Here is a 6442-nt window from a genome sequence, read left to right on the forward strand (position 1 = left end):
GTGACACAGTGAGACTTCAACTCAAAAAAAAAAAAAAATGATGTTTTATTTGTGTCTTTGCATATCTAATTATACAAGTGAACCTTTTCCGTCCATTTATTAAATGTGTGTTTCTGTTCTTATATAAATGCCTTTTTGTCATCTCTCTATTAGAGTGTCTGCACTTTTCTTGTTTATTTTTAAGAAACTTTTGGCCGGGTGCGGTGGCTCAAGCCTGTAATCCCGGCATTTTGGGAGGTCAAGGTGAGAGGATTGCCTGAGCCTGTGGGTTTGAGATCAGCCTGGGCAACGTAGTGAGACTTTGTCTCTTACAATAAATCAAGAAATAAGCTGAGCGTCATAGTGCTTGCCTGTGGTTCCAGCTACCTGGAAGACTGAGGCAGAAGGATCACTAGAGCCCAGTGGGTCGAAGCTGGGGTGGCCAAGAGTGTGCCACTGCACTCCAGCCTGGGCGACAGAGTGAGACGCCAACTCAAAAAATAAAAAAGAACCGTTTATATGTGAAGGATAGTGCAAATATTCTCGCCAGTTTGCTTTTAAGTGTTAGTGACATTATCTGATTCCCAGAGGTGTTTCTTTAGTGTAATCAAATCTGTCAACCTCTCAGATTGCTTTCATTGTTTGATGCTTAGAATTTTCCATCTCCTCTGGAAATCAGGTATCTATTTACCTCCCTTTTTTTCCTGCTTGTTTTAGAGTTTGAATATTCTTTTGCACTTACGTCTTTGATCCATCTGGATTTTATCTGGGTCTGTGGTGTGGAGAAGCCAATGCTCTATTTTTGTTCCCAGATAGCCGATCCACCGTCCCTGCACCAGCGACAAACCCCTCCTTTCCTTGTTGATTTGTAATGCCATATTGATGGTGTATTAAACTTTCGTATGAGCCGGATCCCCGTACACATAAAACCTGCTGGTTTGGGGCCATGTATTCTTCAGAGAGATCTTTTACAGGACAGCTTGGTCTGTGTCACTTTCCTGCTTAAAACCCTTCAGTAGCCGGGCTCGGTGGCTCAGCCTCTAATCCCGTGCCTTTGGGAGGCTGAGGTGAGTGCATTGCCTGAGCCCGCGGGTTCGAGACCCGCCTGGGCAGCGAGACCTCATCTCTACAATAAATCAAAAAATCAGCCAGGCGCGGTAGCACATGCCTGTAATTCCGGCTACTTGGAAGGCTGAGGCGGAAGGATCGCTGGAGCCCAGCAGGTCGAGGCTGCGGTGGCCGGGAGCGGCCACTGCACTCCAGTCTGGGCGACAGAGTGAGACTCCAACTCAAAAAACAAAAAAACCCTCCAGTGACATCCCCACCTCCTCCGGATCAAACCCTCCCAGAGCCCTCGACCCACGCCTCATCCGCCAGCCTCCTGCCTCCCAACCCCGTGGCCCCTGCCCTACAGCTCGGTCCCCCGTGTCATCCGCCCGCTTGATCAGGCCTTGTCCTCTGTTCCGCTCTCCGCGCCCCTCGTCCCTTCCGTCCCTTCCAGTCCTCCGGCCTGTCTGCCCCAACACAGCCACCTCTCCCCACCCCTGGTCCTGGCGCCCCCTACCCCCTTCAGTCCACACCCACACCCGTCTTTTCAAAACCAAGCATCATGTGTGCCCTTCCCCCCAAGGGTGCCCCCGAACGCCTTCCGCCAGGCCCGGTGGCTGGCACAGAGTCTGGGATGTGGTCCCCAGTGGGCGGAAGGTGGCCCCGGGCCCCAGCATCCCGGCACTAGGCAGGAGCCCTGCAGGGAAGACCAGGGTGAGTGAGGGCAGCCATGAGTTCCCTCCAGGGTGCCGGGCTCTGACACCCGCTCCATGCCTCTTTTTTTTTTTTTTGAGTTGGAGTCTCACTCTGTGGCCCAGACTGGAGGGCAGTGGCCGCTTCAGCCACCGCAGCCTCGACCTGCTGGGCTCCAGCGATCCTTCCGCCTCAGCCTTCCGAGTAGCTGGAACAACAGGCGCGCGCTACCATGCCTGGCTGATTTTTTGATTTTATTGTAAAGATAAGGTCTCGCCTGCCCAGGCAGGTCTCGAGCCTGCGGGCTCAGGCCATCCACTCACCTCAGCCTCCCAAAGGCACAGGATTACAGGCTGAGCCACCGAGCCCGGCATGCCTCTTCTTGAGGGCTGCCCCTCCTCTCTGGGTTCACCCCTTCGGGACTCAACCAGGTTCTCGCCACTCCGGGAAGCCTTCCCTGACCCCACCCCATGCCCCAGTCGAGAGAGCTGTTGTCTCCTGGCAGGTTGCAGGCAGCATCGGTTCCCTGCCTGGTGTGAGCCCTGGAGGGACGCCTGTGTTTCTCCAGCCACAGAGCAGTGTGATGTGCTCGATTCTGGAGTCCCAGGGCTGTGTGACCCTAGGGCAGCTCACCCAGCCTCTCTGTGCCTCAGACTCCCTCTGTGTACAAGGTCAGGGGCAACAGCAGTTACCTTTGGGGTTGTTGTAAGCCCTGCCAAGGGCTGGGAGCGCTGCCCGGGGACGCTGACTGTCCTGCACGGTTGGGTTTTATCACCGTTACCGTCATCATTAGTATTTTGTTTTTCTTCTTCTTCGGGTCCCCAGGGCCAGCACGGGACCGGCACATAGTAGGTAGGTGGTGTTTCTAGAAGAAGGGGATGGGGAGGAGGACCAGAGGGAGGCAGGTGGGCCTGTCAGGACCCTTCCCTGCCAGCTGCCCCCCTGCTGCCCCAGTGTCAGCTTCCAGGCCCTCCCTTGACCCGCGGGTCACCCTGCCACACTTATGTCACTCTGTGGCTCCCTTTTTCCCCTGTGGGAGGTGACTTCCCCGTGCCCTCAGCCTGCCACTGAGGTGACTGGCAGCCAGGAGGTAGTTGCTATTTCTTTTTTTGAGTCGGAGTCTCACTCTATCGCCCAGACTGGAGTGCAGTGGCCGCTCCCGGCCACCGCAGCCTCGACCTGCTGGGCTCCGGCGATCCTTCCGCTTCAGCCTTCCGAGTAGCTGGAACTACAGGCGCGCGCTGCCACGCCCGGTTAATTTTTTGATTTATTGTGGAGATGAGGTCTCGCCAAGTTGCCCGGGCGGATCTCGAACCCACGGGCTCAGGCCATCCACTCACCTCGGCCTCCCAAAGTGCAGGATTACAGGCTGAGCCACCGAGCCCGGCAGCGGTAGTTGCTATTTCAGTCCTACAGATGAGGAAATTGGGGCACAGAGAGTTTGAACGACATGCCCAAACCACACAGCCGGCATGTGGTGGTGCCTGCATTCCCAGTCTCTTCCTTTTCTTTTATTTTTGTAAAAAATTTTTATTATAAAGATGTGGGGTACATTTCAGGGCCAGGTAAATAAACGTTGATCACGCAGGTACCCTTGTGGATGAGGTATATCCCTCCCTCCCCTAGCAGTTTCCCTCAACTTCCAGTCCCATCCCCCTCCCCTGACAGTTTCCCACTAATGCCAAACACTTTTTTATAGCATTATAATTGTTCAGGGTCCGTTTATGAGTGAGAACACATGGAACCCTGTTCTTTGTTTCTGTGATAAATCCCTGAGTATGATCGACTCCAGATCCATTCGAGTTGCTGCAAAGTACATACATTTGCCCTTCTTTATGGCTGCATAATATTCCAGCGTGTATACGTACCACATTTTCTTTTTTTTCTTTTTTTTTTTTTGAGTTGGAGTCTCACTCTGTCACCCAGACTGGAGTGCAGTGGCCACTCCCGGCCACCGCAGCCCTGACCTGCTGGGCTCGGGCAATCCTTCTGCCTCAGCCTTCTGAGTAGCCAGAATTACAGGCATGCGCTACCACGCCTGGCTGATTTTTTGATTTATTGTAGAAATGAGGTCTCGCTGCCCAGGTGGGTCTCGAACCCACGGGGTCAGGCAATCCACTCACCTCAGCCTCCCAAAGGCGCAGGATTATAGACTGAGCCACCAAGCCCGGCTAACATTTTTTTTTCAACAACACAGGACGCCCATCTCGTTGACCGGCAGGGTCAGTGCGAGAGTGGCCTTTGGGTCCCCAGGATTTCCACCTCCCACCGCAGGCTTTGAAGCAGGGGCAGCCTGGGGTGTTGGGCGCGGCTCTCCGGTGCCTTGAGGCTGTGTTGGGAACACCCTTCCTCTGTGATGGAGTTGAACAACCTGGACAAGGGGACAGGTCCTCTGTGACTGCACCTGCAGCCCCCGCCTCTCGTAAGGGAAGGGGCGCCTGTCCCTTCATGGGGCAGCAAATTCGAATTTAGAGATGGCTGTAAACACCACTCAACATTGGCTCCATCCAAAAACACGAGGGAAAGCAAAGTTCTCGAGGGAGAATGAATTCATCCGAGTCACCTTAATAACTTAGAGCATCAACACGCAGTGGGTTGTCACGGAAGCAGCTGGACACGCCATGGCATCCTGTCATGCCATAGCCCAGCCATCATGTCACATCCCACACCCTGTCCCCTTTTTTCTGCAGGTAATGAGCTTATTGATTAGCCTTCCTGGTGAGTCTGTCCCCCCGCTCCGTCCCCAGAAGGCAGGCTCCGGAGAGCGGGTGTCATTGTCCTGTTCACTGAGGCATCTCCTACAGTACCCAGTGAGTACCGCAGGAATGCTAGTTGACTGAAAGACTTAACAAAGATTCAGAAAGGAAAATATTCATAATCTTCACCTATCACCCCCACCTAAGACTTACGATAGTGGCGGCATGTGCCTGGATCCCAGCTACTTGGGAGGCTGAGGCAGGAGGATCGCTGGAGGCCAAGAGTTCAAGACCAGCCTAGACAACATAGTGAGACTTGTCTATTAAAAAAAAATCTTAGCCAGGCTCGGTGGCTCAGCCTGTAATCCCACGCCTTTGGGAGGCTGAGGAGAGTGGATTGCCTGAGCCCGTGGGTTCGAGACCCGCCTGGGCAGCAAGACCTCATCTCTACAATAAATTTTTAAAAATCAACTGGAAGTGGTAGCGCATGCCTGTAATTACGGCTACTTGGAAGGCTGAGGCGGAAGGGTCGCCAGAGCCCAGCAGGTCGAGGCTGCGGTGGCCGGGAGTGGCCCCTGCACTCCAGTCTGGGCGAAAGAGTGAGACTCCAACTGAAAAAAAAAAAAAAATCTTAAGGTAGCTGATGTCACCAACTAATATAGATTAGGGGTTGGGGATGGGATTTAAATGCACCCTACAACCAACTTAGAACTTGAAGTACTGTGGGTAGGGTCCTCAAAAATTCACAATTAGCCGGGCTCGGTGGCTCAGCCTGTAATCCCGCACCTTTGAGAGGCTGAGGTGAGTGGATTGCCTGAGCCCGCGAGTTCGAGACCTGCCTGGGCAACTTGGTGAGACCTCATCTCTACAATAAATCAAAAAATTAGCCGGGCGTGGCAGCGCACGCCTGTAGTTCCAGCTACTTGGAAGGCTGAGGCGGGATTGCCGGAGCCCAGTGGGTCGAGGCTGCAGTGGCCGGGAGCAGTCCTGCACTCCAGTCTGGGCGACAGAGTGAGACTCCAACTCAAAAAAAAAATCACAATTATCTTTTGGAGGGTGGGCCCTTGTAGTCCAGGGTTCACCTGATAGCTAAGTGTTCTGGGAACCCATCAGCATCCATGGACCACCTAGCATTGTTGTGAGAGGTGGTATTCGACTTCAGTGAATTTTCTTCTGGAGATTCTTTCAATGCGTGTTTGCCCACTTCATGATGGGTGACTTACAAGTGCACCTGCCCTCACTGTGCTGAGTATTCAGCAGTTTTTGATCAAAGACAGCAAGACCCCTGTGCCCCACCCTCCCTATCTCCCCCTGAGTGACTTGTTTTGTTTTGTTTTGTTTCCCTGGATGAAAAAAGTCCTTAAAGGAAAACGTTTAGCCAATGTGGAAGAGGTGAAACAAAAAAATGGCAGAAGCATCAAAATCTATAAGTTCAAAAACTGTTTCAAGCAGTGGAAAAAGCGTCTCCATGGGTGCATTGCATCACATGGAGAGTACTTTTAAGGGGACTGAAGTTTAAACATGTAAGAATAAATATGCAGTTTTTTATAAATAAATTCTGGGTGTTTGGGGTTGCCCCTCGTAATGTAGATTATTCTTACGGATTATTTATGCCTGTTTTTCTTTTCTTTTCTTTTTTGAGTTAGGGGTCTCACTCTGTTGCCCAGGCTGGAGTGCAGTGACATGATCACGGCTCACTGCAGCCTCGAACTCCCAGGTTCAAGTGATCCTCCTGCCTCAGCCTCCGGAGTAGCTGGAGCTACAAGAGTGCACCAGCACACCCAGCCAATTTTTTCTATTTTTGGTAGAGACAGAACCTCGCTATGTTGCCCAGGCTGGTCTCAAACCCCTGGCCTCAAGCGATCTTCCTGCCCTGGCCTCCCAAAGTGGTGGGATTGTAGGCGTGAGCCACCAAGCCCAGCCATACACACATTTTTTGGGGTTTTTTTAAAATCAATAATCAATATTTTTTTATTATGGTTTTGTGGGGTACAGTTAAGGGTTAGGTATACAAACACGTTTCATTC

This window comes from Carlito syrichta, unplaced genomic scaffold (assembly GCF_000164805.1).
Source record: "Carlito syrichta isolate Samal-C Ts95f unplaced genomic scaffold, Tarsius_syrichta-2.0.1 Scaffold307293, whole genome shotgun sequence".
NCBI classification, from domain to species: domain Eukaryota; kingdom Metazoa; phylum Chordata; class Mammalia; order Primates; family Tarsiidae; genus Carlito; species Carlito syrichta.